Genomic DNA, 19,054 nt, shown 5'->3' on the forward strand with positions numbered 1-19,054 from the left:
ACAAAACAAAAAACCAAAAAAAGGAACATAATGCCTCTCTAAGTGATAAAGATTTTGAAAACAAAGTATCTAGGCACTGACATCAAATGGAGACTTAGTTCAGGCAGTTTGATTTGCATCTTTAATTTGGGGACAGTCATCATTCTGGTGTGAGTTAAAGATAAAGCTTGGAAACCTGACTAAAAAATGACATAGGTCGCTCCCAGTGTAGTCTATGCCTGCTTCAGGAATGAGTGTGCTTCTGGAAGAGAGGTAAATGGGACTTTGCTCAGGTGACAAATCTGTTCTGTTCTGTCATGCATGTAAGCACAATCTAAGGCTACTGTGAGGGTAATTTCATTTTCAAATAATTTATTCATTAAACACTATCTTCCACATCTTATGAAGACCCAATGAGCATAAGAAAAAGAAAGAAAAAACACCAATGGTTCTATTAGAAACTACAATCAATCTCATCGATTCAAAAAGTAAATTGCAACCCCACTCCCTCCTACCCTTCCAGATTGAGTCTTTTAAATGAAAGAACTGGGATTTAAGAATCTTTGTTCCTCTTGTGCTTCTCACAGTAATGACACACACATACAATAGAAATTCAACAAATGGTTGCTGTAATAAACTACAGACATAAATATTGCTGCTCTTCAGACATGGAGAAGCTTAATAGTCTACCATTACAAGGTTTGAAGTTGAAATTAATTGTTTTCTTATTTGTCAGACCTGGGTTTTTCAAATGGCTAAGCAATGGGTTAATTTTGACAGGTAAGTTTTATAGTTTGGATACACATTAGACATTTGGTTTTAATTGAGGCTCCCCCCCCTCCCAACCACCCTCAGGCCACCCAAAAGCTTCCTTGTAAGAATATGTTTATAACTGTATGTATTTTCCCTGTCACCATTTGCTGATGCAGTATTTAATTTCTTTCATTTATGGCCTAAAGTATAATATTCTGCCAATTGAAAAAGAGTTCACTAAGTATGAAAAAATATATTTTCCAGTTTTCCATGAGGAAATCCAAACCTCCGTAGCTCCATTTGGATGCTGCATTTCACTATTTTGTCCCAATTCACTAGTTACAGATGTTTTTAAAAGTGCTGGAAGGCATAAGACCAAGATCTAACAGGAATATGGAAATTAACTCAGTAGGTATCCCAAATTTTATTTCCTCTCAACCTTCATGTTAAACTTACATAAAACTAATATAACCAGTGGACTCATTCAATTTAGTCTTTTTAATGCATGAAAATAATTGTTTCATTTCCCGATTTTTAGGTAAAAGACCCCCCCCCACACACACACAGCAAGAAAGAAAGAGAAGAGATTGATTTCTTAACAATTTCTTTCCCAAATCTGGAAGACAGCAAAAGTCCTAAAACTTTGCATTTCATTTATTGCTGTCTTCATGAGTAGGAGAGCATCTGTAGACTCTAAGAAGTATATACTCCAGGAATCTGAGGGCCAGATCAAAAAATGTCACTTTCCTAGCACAAGAATAAGTTCATGGTGAAGAGATTATTAATTTATAGAATTAATCTCCCCTAAAGAGATGGTTTGTAACTTTGTCATAAATTGAGAGGTTTGCTATTTAATTCATTTTATTTAAAGGAATACACCCTCTCAGGAACATGGCATTCTGTAAGGAATTGTGAGAAAATACAGTTAAAAAAATAAGTATTTTTCTAGTATTATTGAAATGAGAACAAGACATTATTTGAGAGGTATCAGCACTTGAGCCATTAGAAAGTTGTATTTTATAGAAAAGCAAAGATAATTTTCCAAGCTCTACCACAGCCTAAATGAAATATCCCTCAAGACCACACAGACGTCTTTGCTTGGATTGCATGCTCAGCATATATTTTTATAGTAAGAAAAAGATGCCACAGTTTGCAAATATAAATATTTCCAGGAACCAGAAAAGAATGTTAAAAAATTGTATTCTATGTGAAAAATTGGTGTTCTATTTCATAAACTAAACTTTTGTTAAAGCATACAATTCAACAAATACATGTTGATCTAGGCAAATAAATATGAGACATAGTCTCTATACTGAGGAAATTCACAATATGAAAGGATAGACTAGAAGGCACATACCCAGCACTACTAGTCCAAGCTTGTTGATGTCCTGATGGTTTAAATGCAGACACTAGAGAATATTGATCCTGTCTGGGTTTGTCCACTGATGGCTTCCTACTTGAGGTGATATTTCAATTTCAATGGATAGTTTTTCTTCATGAGTTAGCATAAATTGATTGAGTTAAATTTCATAAGAAGTAGATCATTGAATAAATTGCCTGTCTCTCTTTACTTCTCTTTATGCTTTTTAACAATAATGCTGTTCGTTGAAAATTATTAAAATATAGGTGTATAATCAAATAATTTTAGGTGGGCCCAAGAAGTATGACCTACATAGAATTGGGTGTGTTTGAACCATACTAGATTTTACCTTAGTATTTTATTGCAGTCAAGAAAATAGACACAATTGCATGTGCATGTACACACATATATGCACATACAAATTCAATGAAAAAATATTAAAAACTGATACAGATTTTCTTGAACTTTTGTTTGGAGGAGGTAAAATAAATATGTACACTGCACATATTTTTAATATTTCCTTCTAAATTTGCTCTTGTCCCTAATGCTTCTCAAATCTCACATCTTGTCCTCTGTGCTTATTCCCTTAACGTTTGTTTCCATTGTCAGGAGGGGAGAGGGAGAGGGGAGGGAAGGAAGGAAGAAAGAAAGGAAGAAAGGAAAGTCCACTGCCTGGCTGCCTACCTACCTACATCTACTATATATTTTTTTGGCACACATATTTAAAGTGGAGATACAATTCACATGCCAAAATTCCCATCCTTTTAAATGTGTACAGTTTGGGGGCATCTGGGGGGCTCAGACGGTGAAGTGTCTGACTCTTGTTTGTGGCTCAGGTCATGATCTTAGGGTTCTTGAGTTGAGCCCCACCATCAGACTCTGTGCTGACTGTGTGGAGCCTGCTTGGGATCCTCTCTCTCTCTCTCTCTCTCTCTCTCTCTCTCTCTCTCTCTCTGTCTCAAAATAAACCTAAATAACAATCCCTTTCTAAAATCTTGGAATACATCCAAGACCACAATTTTTAAATTTTTTTTTTCAACGTTTATTTATTTTTGGGACAGAGAGAGACAGAGCATGAACGGGGGAGGGGCAGAGAGAGAGGGAGACACAGAATCGGAAACAGGCTCCAGGCTCTGAGCCATCATCAGCCCAGAGCCCGACGCGGGGCTCGAACTCGCGGACCGCGAGATCATGACCTGGCTGAAGTCAGACGCTTACCCGACTGCGCCACCCAGGCGCCCCCATCCAAGACCACAATTTAAAAATTAGTGAAAGAGTGTTTGACAATATTCAAACCTTGCCCTTAATTAAAATTTAGACTTCTTTTTGTTAGTCAAGCATGATGTGGGGACCACATCACATGTGTAATTTCCAAATGATAATAGAAAACAGTCAGCCTAATTTTCCTTTTTATAAATGTCAGCAGGGAATGATAATAATTACATTTTTGCAATGCTCATTACATATCAGGAACTGCAGATAAAATATTATTTGTGAATCTCACAATGATGCTAGAATGGATAAGTTTTCCCTTATTTTAACAGATGAGAAAGCTGACACAATTCCATTGAGAACACAGACAAGAACTTAGAGCAACTTTGTCTGTCTCTAGCATCCTCACTGTTCCCTCTATGCCAGGATGATTTTACACGAAGCACTAATGACAACATATTCTAAATATGTGAGCACAGGCACTCGAAAATAAATTGGCTAACAAAAATAATCAACAACAAACTTCCTAAGGCTCCCAATTATCTTTGACCTCTTCATCCCCTCTCTCGCCCATAAAAATGGATATACTTATGTGCATGCTGAAAATAGTCAATTCAGGAATATTCTCCAATTGCCGAATGTCATCAAGTCCAAGGCAGCACCATGGCTTTTGCTTGGAAACTCTCTGGTTGTGAAGGAACAGAAATCTTTCTTAAACTAACCTTTTAGGGAAAAGTAAGCTTTGAAGATCTGATTTCTTAAAATGCCATTCCATGAATGATCTACCATAGATACTCAAAGCAAAGTACTTGAGGAATGAGTCCATCAGTGACCAGGGATGGTTAAGTATTGATAGAGGTTATTTGAAGCACAAAAAAATAACTAATGTTAAGCACTTAAAAATTAGCTAGGGCACTAAAATATAAAATTTTAATATGATGGTACCCGTCCACAATTATAAAATTTCTGTGCTGATCTAACTACACCTTTGGAGTTTGTTGGTTGACACAGACATTGATCAGAAAGGTACAGATAGAAAATTTTATCTATTGTATATAGATGTAAACTTTCAAACATCCCATGATGTTTAAGACTTTTTCAACCACCACTAAAATGGCATCAGGAAACTACAGGTTAAAGCATAAGACAAATGAAACAGGTAGCATGATGGATACAGAGTGTCATGATATTCCCTGAGGGAAGAATTCGAATAACATTGAAAATAACTCAGTGTGGATGTCTACACTGAGAGGAGGCAAAGGATCCCCTACAACAACTAAGAAAAATATTATCTGCTAATGAGCCATTTCCAATTGTAACTGAGTAATGTAAGAATACTAGATAGAAAGTTTTAGAAATAGTTGTTTTCTAGTACTAACCAGCTAGATATAAAATCATTTTTTCTTTACTTCAGAAATGTGTTGTACTGTACAGAGAATTTACAGTTTTAAGAAGAATGATTGATGTGTTGAATTTGAAAAAGTTCACATAATTTAGTAATATAACCTCCTTTTCTGTTATGATTTGAAGCGTTTGCAGCTGTAATGGCCTTTGAGTCCCTGGGATAAAGGACTCAGCTAAAGCCAGGAGTTGCCTATAAAGTTCTCTTTGACAGAAACTGGGATGGAATCCAGGCTCATTTCAGCAATATTTGTGGAGAAGAGGATTGAACTCAATATATTTGACCCAAAAGTGCATTTTTGGGGCTTGCACCATATTTATTAAAGCCTTGCGGCAGAAGTAGAAGTTATTGAATGGCTGAGAGCTGGCTTATAAAGACACAGTTCTTAGCAGGCATAGTTCAATTCGACATACTTTTACTGATCACCTACCTGGAGCCATATCCTAGGCTAGGAACTCACAGCTATAAAAAAAGAAAAAAAAAGCAAATATCATCCATAGACTCAGACAACTCAAAACCTAGTAAAGAAGGCAGATATAACTAACTATAGCTCAGTATGATAAAAGATTGTACAAGAGGAAACACAGCACAACTGACAGTCATATACTGAAAAAAAAACCAGGACTACAATCACGGAAACGTAGCATTTCAGCTGGGTGCTGAGGAAATGGTGCATGATCAGTGTGTGTGTGTTGGGAGATGAGAGAATGGGGGGCAGGGTTACAGCTAAAAAAATTAGTAAATTCAGAATATTGTCCAGGAATTAAAGTTAGTATTTCAGGAAGCAACATTTTGGCTGGATTATAAGATACATATATTTGTAAATGTTTTATTTTTGAGAGTGTGAGTGAGGGAGGGGCAGAGAGAGAGGACAAAGGATCCAAAACAGCCTCCCTATTGATAGCAGACAGCCTGATGCCGGCTCAGGCTCCAAATCAGGAACCAGTGAGATCATGACTTCAGCCTTAATTGGATGATGCTCCATTGAACCATCCAGAATACATATTTAATACAAAAGTAAATACATATTTTTAAAGGAAAATATCAGGGTAAATTATTTGACACATGGTTTAACAATAGTATATTTGAAATTAAGACTTTCATGTCATTGTCAACGATTCAGCTGTAGTTGGAAAGGCAGGTTGGCCATATAAGAAGAAAGATGAGAAATTTGGAAATCAAACAGAGAATGGTTAGTCGTTGTTTCACTACTTACCAGTCCTGTGATCCTGTATATAGTTTCTTATTGCTGCTGTAACAAACTGCCACAAGCAATGGCATAAAATAATGCAAATCAATTATCTGACAGTTCTGGAGATCAGAAGTCCAAAATGGATCAATATATTTCTTCTAGAGGTGCTGGGGGAAATTTTTTTTTTTTTGCCAGTTTTAGCTGAGAGAAGCCACCTATATTCTTTGGCTAGTAGCACTTTCTTCCATCTTCAAATCCAATAATACTGCATTTTCAAATCTCTCTCCTCTCCGACTACTTCTGTCATCCCATCTCTGACTCAGTCCTTTTTGTCTGTTTCTTGTATGGACCCTTGTGATTACATTAGGTCTACTCAGATAATTCAGAATCATCTCCCCATATCAAAATCCTTAACTTAATCACACCTGCAAAACCTTTTTGCCATGTGATGGAATATATTTATATTTACTGGGGATTAAGATGTGGACATCTTTGGGGGACTATTATTCAACCTCCCATACTGTGGGAACATTATCTAATTCCCAGACTAACTTTTTCTCATTTGTAAAATAGGGGTAATAATAGTACTATCTTACATGGTTGCTCTGGGGCTCAAATGAGAAAAATAATATAAAACAGTCAACATAGTATTCAATAAAAATCATAATAACCATTGTCATTGCTGTTAATGGTGTTGCCATTTTGAGGGCTCTGAATGCCGGGTTGAGTTTTACCCACTTTATTTGGCAACATAAATCTGACCCTTTTAGGAACAAGGATTATGCTATGAGAATTTGATACGTCATAATGTTGACTGTCATAAAGTTTGTGTAGGGAGATTGAAGACATAGGGGGCTCTCAGGGAAGGGGGACTAGTATCAATATTCAAATGGACTATAGGACAAACTACAGATATTTGCAATGTATGTGATAGGTGTGGAATACTTAGGATTTTTGGAGGCCCTGAAAGTTAATAGGAAATGATATCATTCCAATAGAAATCTGGGGAAGAATGTGACAAAAATTCTGTAAGAAAGGATCACTGGTTAACAACAAATGTTGAAGGTGTATATTCTAAATCAATAGAAAACAAGTAAAAACAAAACAATAAAATAGTTAATTGACAGGGTTTTTTTAGGGTAATGCTCATTGTTTAGGAGCATTTGTAGATGAGTTTGGAGGGTAAACTGACAGCTACAACCTTACGCAACACTTAACAGATGTGTACCAAGAGCTTTAAAATAGTCACAGTCTGGCCAATAACTATGGACACTCTGGTGTCGAAAACATTTTTTATGCAAAAAATGTATTTACTCTTTCTTAGTTCTTTTTCTGCTAAAGCAAGAACACAATAAACATTAAATTCCAATGTGGATTATACAACGGACCACCATGTGCAAATGTCAAAGCAGGTTCTAATAGTCAGTAAGATATTCACACATATTGGGACCATAAAGGAGGCAATTTGTTGGAGACAGAGAGAAAGATAAATAAGATTTCCTAGAGAGACTCCCCTGTGTTCCCCACCTTGAACCCACGGGACAGTTGGACCGACCTTTTACTTCAACTGGAAGAGGAACACCAGTGGCACCACAGAGAGAGCTTAATATTGTATCTCTGTCATTAGTGGAATACGATGAATGACTATGGTCCAGGAGATTTAGAGGATGAGGGGTGTAGTGGCTATTTTGGTGAAACAGAGAGAGGTGCTACTGCCTTATAATAGGCCTACAGTATGAGAATTTGTTTAAATAAGAAATGCTTGAGTTTTTGCTATGATCCATAAATGGGCCAAGAGAAAGAAAGAACTATCTATTAAGGGCCAAAATAGTGAGTAATGTCTCTTTAATGGGTAATGAGACCTCACCTTTTGGAAGCTGGAGGGGAGCTAGCCATATTCACAGGGGTTAATAAGAAATTAGAGACAACTGAGAGGCACATTATGCAAAATACAATAGAACTTGCTCAGTGGTGGCCTCTGGTAAATTTAGAAACATATTCACAAAAGCATAGACTTTAAACATCTGTCAGGTCTTGAGAGTACCAAGCTAGCTTATAAAAATTCCAAGCAAGTTAAAATGTCCTGATTTCCTTACCTCTTTTTTTTTCTTTTTCTACTGCAACCCCAGAAAAGAAACAAACAGAACAAAACAAAACAAACAAATAAGCAAACAATGGAAAACATTCAGTAGCTCAGAGAAGGAGGACTTTCAGAAGAAACAAAAACGCCAATCATCTTTCATTCCTGAAGTCTGGTGTTCCATCTGTTGAACAAGATCTGAAAAAGTTGAGAATATTCATCTTTGAAAGAAGTTCAAAGTTTCTATTATTACCTGAGGCTAAATGCATTTAATTGCTGAATTGAGATTGCATTCAGTGATTTAAAGTTGTAATAAGACTTTCTCTTACTTAAAAATGATTTAAAAAAACCTTAAATGTGGTTTTAGAGGGAGAGTGGGAGAAAACACAATGCGGCTGCTTTTTATTACACTCTGTGAATACTGGTTATTCAATGCACTTGCTACACATACGTGAAAATTGACTCAAACCATCATTAATATTAATACAAACTGGTAAATAATCTAAATATTCAACAAGGGAGGTCAAATAAATGATGAGATAATCATAAATAGAAGTTTACATGGTTCTTAAAGACTATTATTTTATCATAAGATCTTGGGCAACTGTTGCACAATGTATCTGTTTATTTTAATATAAAATTAACGTAAATTATTTATCAGAGAGGACTGTAATAATATTTTCCATTGTTCTGGAGGGTGTGTCAATTTGGGCTAAATTGAAGAGAACTGATACTGCCCATTAGGCTTAAAGCTTAAATTTTTGCCTTAAATATATAATATTTTGAGGAGGGAAGGACATAGAAATATACAAATTCAAATGACAACTATCCTATTACTGCCCTATGAATTTCGTCAGGGCAATCACTGAGAATTTACTCAGAATATTACAAAGGATAATAAAATAGTAGTGATTGTGATACTGCAATTTTTAGATACTTAGTATCTAGTTGACATAAAAAAATACAGTCTTATAATATGAAAAAGGAACAATGTCTGTGATTCACTGAACAGTCTCTTCTCTGTCAGGGAATACTCCTCAAAGAAGTTCCTAAAAAAGAAAGATTTATTTTTTCTTTCAACACATATTTATTGAGTGTCTATTATAAACCAACGAACAGACCAATTTCTAGGAATAGGGAACCTAACATGCATGGTTTTGGTATAGTAAGAGACCTAGATGTTAATCAAATAATTACTAATGCCTGTAAAATCAACACTATGATAGTGCTATTAAAGACAGCATGAGGTTTTCAGAGATCATACATTAGATTGCTTCTCCGTCTTTTGGCTAAGATCAAGTGTAAGAGATCATATATCAGAAAAGCTTCAGTTAGTAGTGCTAATTCATCAAGTTTTTACATCAGAGAAGTGGAAAGAAGAGCATTGGAGGCTGAGAAAATTGGATGTGCAAAGGCCAGGGTAGAAGGAACTTTACAAAGTGAAAAAGGGTATGTGACTTGACATTTAACACAAGAGGAAAGGTGTTATGAGATATAACTAGAGAGATAGATAATAAGCAGGCCACACAGGACTTCATAGGTCATTTTGGAGTTTTGAATTTTGCAGTGGTAAACATTTTGGTTATTTAACATTGCTTTTAGGTTGAATATTTCGTTTAAAAAAGTAAAGGCAGTAAAGACATGAACTCCAAGTGTTGAAGATTCCTTAGAGAAGTCTGGCAATGAAAGGAAGGAACCAGGGCAGTAGCTGGAAGGTACTGTCAGTGTGATGAGAAGTATTTTCAATTGGCAGAGACATCAGCATACTTCCAAGCCAATGATGGGATTTGTGGTGAAAGATAACAAAAGCATCTTAAAATTTTATTGTCTATTTTCACACCCACCAAAAACAAAAAGACAATTTTTTCAAGAACAAGTACAGAACAAGTGTATCCTTAATGAAACGAGCACATTGGTGTGATATTTTCATATTCATCAGTGTGTTTTTATTACCGGAATTCTATTTTGCTCCCATCTTGTCTTCCCATTTCAGGATGCAGTTATGTGAGTCTAGGAACATGGGTCCAAAAAACAGAAGTTGAACAGTGGCACAACAGAGAAAAAGTTCTTGATTTTTGAGCTCAAAAAATTGTCACCTGAAACTCATAACAGATAATAATTTGAAAATATTTGATTTGTCAGAGATTTTTTTTTTAGTTACAAAATATTTTGAAGTAAGGAGGACAGAATATGTATAGATTAAATACAGATTTGGGAATAATGAATACAGATGTAGGTGCCAGTTTTCCCATGAATTTCATAAAGATCCCATGATCAGAAGAGAAAGGCTTAGAGAGGCAGGTTTTGAGAAGGAACTAGTTCCAGAGAAAGGATGTGAAGAAGGCAGATGTCTTGGGGTAAATCTGAAGGAGGAAGAAACTCATAAACAGTTTTCATTTGAGCCCTTATGACATCAGACTGTTAGATTTTCCTCTACACCAGCAGTCTGGTGATAGGATAAATTATACATATAAAAACCTCCAGAGACATATGGGAGAGATGTTCCTACAAAGAGTCACATGTCGCCGGAGTATTGTGAGAAAGCAGTCCTATTTTCTCTTGCCTTGAGAAAGGCATAGAAGTTTGAGGATAAACTTCCAGGGACCATGAAGGGCAGAAGCTGTTTCAAAACTTGTTTGGTTGTCAGGTTCTAGCAGATATCAGTGTGGTACTATCGTTAAGTCACCCCGATGACACATTCAAGACAGTGATGGGATTGTTAACCTCAACAGATACCAGAATGAACAAACTCTAAATCATGCGGTTTTACCTTTTCCAGATTCAAGCTTGATACATAAGCCAGGAGGAATTTGAATGGCACTCTGGGGAAAAGAAGGAGGGGGATCAGTGAAAAATATTGGTTGAATCCTGAAATAATGAATACATCTAAAAGTAACTAGATTAATTTTTATAACCAACTTTGGACTTGAAATATAGGTTGTTATAGAAAATAAAGCTGTTTTTATTGAACATCTGAATTTTGTTACTTGCAAAAGTTGTGCTCACTTCATAAGGAATCAGCTACAATTCAAAATTGTAAGTCACAAAGTGTATCTTGTGATCTAGAATGTTAGAAATTGAAAAATGATTCATATTTGCCCAGACCTTGAGTAGAGAAAAAAAAATTAATGAAAGTTTCTGTCAAAGATAGGACAAGAGCAAAGGGATCTAGCTAAGTTTTAAGCCAAAAATAAAGCCAGAGATATACATTTGGAAAACCAAGTCATATCACTGAAAGGTGGTGAGGGAGAACTAAAAGATAAATAACATTGGCATATCATTATTAATTGTTTACAAACTAACACACTAGCTGAGGGAAACTTCTGAAGGTAACACAAAGAAAGGGGGTGATGAATGAGGATACAATAATCAAGAAATTGGAATTTGACATACATAGTGACTGCTGAAAATTGAGTGAAGATGTGCTTTGGGATAGTGAAAAAGGCATATTTAGTGAAAGCCTACAAGCAACAATCCCATACCAAAATCAAAGTGTACCAACTCATCCTCCTGTCTTCCCCAACTGACATTACTCCCTCTTGACTATACCATTATTCAACAGATAGGTTACTCCATTCAAAAATAAAGTCAATAAAGGAACCCACAGAAGACTTAACCATAGATTGTACACCCCCATGCTCACGTTCCCCAGTAAAAGGCCTGTGGTTTACATATCTGCTGCTAACAAATCAGTAAATTCCCCTGGAGTTACAGGGATCCCATTAACAGAAGCATCCCCTTGAACAATGGGGGAAGAATTAATCTGTTCTATAAACTCAGAGGTAAATTTTGAGCAATTGAACTATTTTCGTCTTTTGGAATATATAAATTAGGTAATTTGTTCAGTTATTCTTTATACATAATTTGATTGAATTCTGTATTTAAACCATTTTTGCATTTTTATATTCTTGGGGGAAAGCTCAAACCATTTATTTGAGGAAGAGCAAATTAATAAAAAAGTATTGCCATATGGACATTGAAATTTTCTTGAAGTATAGTTGACATACGATGTTAGTTTCAGGTATACTACATAGTGATTGGACAGTTGTGTACAATGCACTATGTTTACCATGCTAAGTGTAGTATTCTCTTTTTCTTTAATACTCTGTAAGAAGAATGTATTTTTCATAACGTGAAAAATTTCATTTAAAAGACTAAGTTTAGATGAAAAGTTTTTGGTCAAAAGTATACTTTGGTCAAAAGTCTATATATATATATATATATATATACACACACACATATATATATATACATATATATATATTGCATATATATATACATATATATATTGCATATATATATACATATATATTGCATATATATATATATATATATTGCATATATATATACATATATATATACATATATATATATTGCATATATATATACATATATATATTGCATATATATATACATATATATTGCATATATATATATATATATATTGCATATATATATACATATATATATACATATATATATATTGCATATATATATACATATATATATATACATATATATATATTGCATATATATATATACATACACATATATATATTGCATATATATATATATATACATACATATATATATATTGCATATATATATAGTCCCAGATCTCAGGGTCTTTAAAAGTTTCTCACTTATACAACTTAACCAGCACATATCAGCGGGTTCTTCTTATCACTGTTGCTCTCCATTATCATTGCAGTAGGGAAAGAGTAGCAGCAGGGTAAAACATGCAATGCCTGAAGAGCTTCCATCCAGAATTTTCACATTAACACTTCTCTCCATACTTAACTGACCAAGGGAAATCACATTGCATGGCCTACTTTCCAGGAATGCAGGGAAAGGCATTCCTACCATGTAACTGGAAGCAAGGAAGACTGAAAATATTTCAAAAATACTAATGATGGCCTCAAGTGGTAATGATTATTTTCACTAAAATGGTAAAAAGGGGGTTAAGGAAGAAGAAATTCATGCAAAAAACCATATATAATATACATATTATATATATACATTCATATATACACATACATATGTAGCTTCAATATATATAATGATTTATGTATAATTAAAGACAAGGAAGAGGAAAAACAAGAGTAATTCAGGGATTTTTAGTTACAGTGACTGCAAAAAAAGTACATTAAGAGGACTATAAGACCCCTGAGAATTGTGTAAAAGATGGTAATAGATAATTTGTTTTGGAGAGAGAGTGTGCAAGTGTGGGATAGGGACAGAGGGGCAAAGGGGGAGAGAGAGAGGATCTTAGCTTCATGCTAAACACCAATCTCACTAAGGGTTCCACTCCAGGCTCCATCCCATGACCCTGGGATCATGGCCTGAACAGAGCTCAAGAGTTGGACATTTAATCAACTGAGCCGTCCAGGTACTCCAGGGACAGATCATTTAATTTTAGACTTACTGAATTCAGTGTAGAAATAACATACAGTTAGAAATTCAGCTGTTTCTTAGGAAAGATTTGGAAGTGACTGATTTGGAGATGGTAGCTGAAACTGTGGACTTAGCCAAGATTCCAAAGCAAGAAAGTGAACATAAAAATGGCTGTGGGCAGATTCTTAGAAATTAGCATAATAGAAAGATGGAGGGGAAAGATGCATACATATGAGTAAGGGAAGAGACACTAAGAGGATTGCAAGATAAATGGGATAGTTCGATGTTAGGACAGCCAACAGATATCTTTGGAATGACCTATCATGACAAATGCTGTGAATTTATTCAGCAGGAGGCAATTGAAGGAAAATATTTAGTGTTTTAGGTCAATGGGAATTTCTGAAGAAAGATTTCTAGTAGAGTGGGAAGGACCTATACCAGAAAAACAAAGGGTTAACAAGTGCACTCATAGTGAAGAAGTTAATTGTAGTCCTTGATTACAATTTTTTGAAGATGAGGACTATGGAGAAAGTGAGAGGTTTTTAGATGAGAGCTACCATAGATGAGTGTAGTATTACATTGGCAAGGAAAATGAACAAAAATAGAAATAGAAATTGTGATATATAGAAAAGTAGATGATAGAAACTGATGTTAATAGTGAAATAAAAATGAAACACACACACATATAGTCCTTAATGGTCCTTGTCCAAGTTTTAATCAGTCCCTGATAGCTATCAAACATTTATCTAGGATATTCCCTTCACTAAATAATTGTTGACATGAGTGCTAGTCATATGAACAAATTATAATATAGCCCTTCTTTAACTATTTTGCTCTATCAGTAACTGTGAAAGGTGTGTGAAAATTTCTGGCTATAATTTTGAAATTATTTTTATTATTTTTTGAATTTTTCTAATGTAATTTGAGTTTATTCTATTGGGGCATAAACATATTTTTTCCTCAGCAAAATTAATTGTGGTTCTCAGCAATTTTTTAAAAGTTTATTTATTTTGAAAGAAAGAGAGACAGAGAGAGGAGTGAGCGAGAGAGAGAGAGAGACAGCAGGGGAGGAGCAGAGAGAGAGGAAGAGAGAGAATCCCAAGCAGGTTCTGCACTGTCAGCACTGAGGCCAATGTGGGGCTCGAACTCATGAACTGTGATTTCATGACCTTAGTTGAAATCAAGAGTTGGACGCTTAACCAACTGAGCCATCCAGGTGCCTCAGTTCTCAGCAATTTTACTATGATATGCATGAATGAAGCTTTCTTTTTGTTTATCCTGCTTGAAACTTGTCTCATTTTTTAAAGCCAGGGTTTTATGTCTTTCATCAGTTTGGAAAATGCTTAGCCATTATTTGTTTGAATAATATTTGTATTCCACTGTCTCCTAGTTCCTTTCGAGATTCCGTTTTTATATAGATTTCTTCTTCTCTATTCTCTGTCTCCAGCTTTCTGTTTTGTATTTTCTCTTTTATTTTTCCTTGCTTCATTCTGGATCTTTTCTCTCTTTGCTTATGTCAGTTTATTAATTTTCTCTTCATCTCTGTTTATTATATTTTTTCAGTTCTGATTTCCATTTCTTTCATTTTGTAATTTCCAATTTTCTGCTAAAATTTCTAATCTTCTCATTTCCTTGAATATCTCAGGAGTAGCCAAAGATTGCGTCTGATAACTCTATTGTTTGTAACTATTTTACATCTAGTATTTATCTTAGCCATTTTTAACGGAGAAAGAATTTGAGATCTGAAATAATCACTTGAAGCTGAGATACATTTCCGCAAGGACCTTTCTTCCTCAGTTCATTTTTAGAATATAGGTCTTAACAGTCCCATCCCAGAGCAGGTAGTTATTACTCTGTACTTGGTGAGCTCTGAACTCACCACCCTCCTAAATACCTTTTTTTCTGAAACTCAAAGACATTTTAAGGGAAAATTAGCCACAAATGCTGGATTCACATCTCTGATTTTCTGTGTTCCTCTGAATCTTGGCCTTATTATTTTCCCTTGCCTTTTAAATTCTCCAAGTACATTTTTTTCAAGTGTGTATATATATTTATATATATATATATATATATATATATATATATATATATAATATGTATATTTTTTTCAAGTGTGTATATATATTTATATATATATATATAATATGTATTTTTTATTCAAGTGTATATATATATGTATATATGTGTGTGTGTGTGTGTGTGTGTGTGTGTGTGTGTGTGTGTATAGTGATGTCAAGTTTTCTCACTTTCTTCACTAAGGTGATTGTTTCTAATTAACCTGGTCAGCCATCAAGAACCAGCAGAACTAAACCCCTATGCTGAATTTTAAAGAAATATCCAGATGTGAGCATCAGCTAGATTGTGAGATATTTTTAGGACAGAAACTCTAATATATTCACTGTCATTACCAATTTGTTACATAGAAAACAATCAACAAATATTTAAAATTGAACATTAGCTGTTCTCTTAATTTCAAGTACCTTCATTTAATAAGAAATTTGAGGGTGTTTTCCTAGATACTTCTGCTTACATGATTCTTCTTTTTGACTTGCAATCATATGAGATAACTTGCATTTTTTTTGCTGCCTATTTACTCCATCTAGATTTTTCCTGCAATTATGTCATCACTTGCTAGCCAAATTTATACTGGATTTCAGATTCTTGTTTCCAGCTATCCCTACCCTCCTTTTGCCCATCTGCTCAGCAGCCAACTGCTTAGACTAGTCTCCTTCCTACTTGACACCTATTTTTTAAATCTGATGACTACCCTAAAATGCACTTAAGGTGAAGGTTAGAGACAAGTGTTTATTTCTATAGCATTCTTCTTAAATTCCGAGATCTTAAAAATAACTGGATTGAGAGAAATTTCTAAACAATATAAGGCATTATTCTTATATTTCAGGTTTCATGTTAATTGTTTAGACATTTGAAATCTGATTTCCTTTCTCAAGGCCATTTTTATTTTCAGTTTGCAGGGCATGTCTGAGATTCTGCGAATTTGGGACAGGTTATAACTTGAAATGACAGGCAACACAGTATGATTTAACATTTCAGAAATAAAGATTTGTTATTACTGTTGTTTTTTAACTTACATGCCTTGTGAAACTTGTTAATGAGAAAGTTAATTGTTTGATTGGTTAGTTCCCTGGGGTCTGTGGTCCTTTTAATGTTTGTGAACTGGTTTGTTTTAAAAAGAAAAACTAAGAAACTATTGCAAAGTTATAGGTATCCATGAAAAATTTCTTATTTCAATCTATATTGAATGCTGTGTAAACTTTAAGTATTACAATATGATAAAAACAAAATATTAACTAGAGAAGGCAAAGACTGACAAACATATTTTATCATCATAGGAATCACTGAAGGTTTAGAAACAATTTGTACCTTTGAAAAAACAGGTATCACATAGTAGTTTTCTAGTAGGATAACCTTTTGAATCATGATTTATTTTTACCTGTATCTTTCTTTAAGCCAATCTTTTCCAGAAATGTTTTTGAAATACCTTGCCATTCAACATGATTATAATAATCAAAGTCATCAGTAGCAATCTATTATTACATTGTGCAGAACCCTTGACTAAATGCAGAGAAACATCTTTTTAAATGTTCTCCTGGAATAATTAGTTCATCCTACTTAACATTTTACCTTTCATTGGCTCAAATGGAAATAAGAAGGTAGAAATGTACATAATGGGATGATTTCAAACTCTTGAAATACATTCAGCAATTATCTCTGAGTGGTAGGTTAATGTGGTATATTTTCCAAATTAGCCCCAAAGGTGGATCAAAATGAGCAATGAATTAATGCACATTTAAGCCCACCCAAATTAATTGTCCAGTACTTTTCATTGAAAAATACAGATTCTAGTTGTGTATTAAGTTAGAAACATGTGCTTCCTTATGAAATTGCAGGTAAATCTCCATATATAAGCTCAAAATGGGAAAGAAAAAGTTAGTAAGCAGTTACTTTACTGATGTCAAGGAACAAACTCCTTACTGAACTTTGGAATTTTCCTCTTCACTTTTAGATGGAGTATCTGAAGCTGGACCAAAGAAATATTGATTAAATTTACTTGGGAGAAGCAAATCAGGTACATTTTCTTCTGCAATTTGGAAAGCAATAACATGCTTTTGGACTACTCTAAAATTCAATTATCGATCTGCATAACTGAACTCTCTCCAAATGATTAGATCTATAGAGTGGCAAACCAAATCAAGGATAACTAAAATAAACAGAATTCTCTGTCACATAGTCATTTTATGTACATAAATTTGTTCTTTAATTGTTGCCTTTGGGAAATTCTTTTACAGATCCAGAGAGAAAACCCTACAGACTAGCCTAGCTATTTCATTTAAACAAAGTAAGAAAGACAAATTATCTTTTCTCCCACATAAGAGAGGAAGATGTTCTTTCTTTCAGGCAAGAGTGACCTATCATTTTACTGAGTTGGAGATGTCTTTGTGATCATTCTATCTCGACACACCCATTTTTGTGGTTAAGTGCACATACTGAACATCTGTGATTTACTAACTGATAAATACCAGTTCTAATACTGAGTGTGATAAAGGACAGAACCGTGCTCAACTGGTAGAACGTGTTCTTAAAAATGTCAAAATGAGCTTGAAAAATACAAACAGAATATGCTTATCTTTTGTCACAATCTGAGTAAACAGGCATGAGTTTTATAAAAACAGTCACAGAAATGAAACAGAAGCAGTGAGACGAAGACAAAACGATCTATGTCAGAGAATTAAAAACCAGCACAAAATAGTCTTTTTTTTAGAAAGATGCTAATTAATAGTCTCTTTTGTTTTTAACCAAATCTGTTTACCTCTAGAGAGAGGGAGCTATAAAAGGAAAACCTCATCGATATTACAATAAACAGAAGGCCTGGAGAGTAGAGATTTGCCAGCTAAGATTATGCATCAATATGCCCAGAAATTGATGTTGGCATAACTGGGGGCAGATCCAAAGACCAGTGCCAGAGGTGGTGCAATTATAATAAGATCAGATGAAGGGGTTCATTACGTTCACAAATGGTGAAGAGATGCCTGTCTCTTTTCTTGTTATATCTCCTCTATCTCGATTATGCACTTGGGAGCTGGTGAATACAGTTGATAGAATCAGGGAAGAAGTACTCCCAACAACATATTTGGAGCGAAAGGAGATTTTCAGAGAAGTCTAGAAATCTACGCTGGCATTTTGATGAGATTTTTTTCAATGGAATAAAAAAATATATATATGGTAGTGCACCCATGGTAGTACAAAGGAAAACTCTGTTTCATTTGCCTATCCTTTATCACACAAGTGAAAACCTATCAAAACAAAAAAGTAGGTCCAAACAGGCTTATAAAGTAACTCTTAGGTTTCTTATCCTTTTTTATAATTTTAGTAGTTAATAACCTATTTCTCAAGATGGGTCATTACTTGTATTAGGCTACAATACAAACTAGAAGTACAGAGATGATTATTGTATCTATGCATATATCTTAACTACACATATATCAATTATCTATCTATTATCTATCTATCTATCTATCTATCTACCTAAATATTTGGCCAGTTAGCACAATCAGGCAATCAGTTTTTCTTTTAGCCTTTATTTAAAAACAATTTTGTTTTAATGTTTATTTATTTTTGACAGAGAGAGAGAGAGAGACAGAACATGAGCGGGGGCAGGAC

The 19,054-nt window shown here is 34.4% G+C and overlaps 1 protein-coding gene across 1 annotated transcript in view; it reads left to right on the top strand.

Annotated features, from left to right (window-relative positions):
* LOC111556367 (casein kinase 2 subunit alpha' interacting protein) overlaps nucleotides 1-17,623 on the top strand; it is a 387,346-nt gene extending 369,723 nt beyond the window's left edge. The window contains exon 4 of the transcript XR_006584963.1: nucleotides 17,400-17,623. The gene's annotated coding sequence lies outside the window, so the exon portion shown is untranslated. The remainder of the gene's footprint in view (nucleotides 1-17,399) is intronic.
* The last annotated feature ends 1,431 nt before the right edge of the window (nucleotides 17,624-19,054 follow it).

The sequence above is a fragment of the Felis catus genome, chromosome C2, assembly GCF_018350175.1.
Source record: "Felis catus isolate Fca126 chromosome C2, F.catus_Fca126_mat1.0, whole genome shotgun sequence".
Lineage (NCBI taxonomy): Eukaryota > Metazoa > Chordata > Mammalia > Carnivora > Felidae > Felis > Felis catus.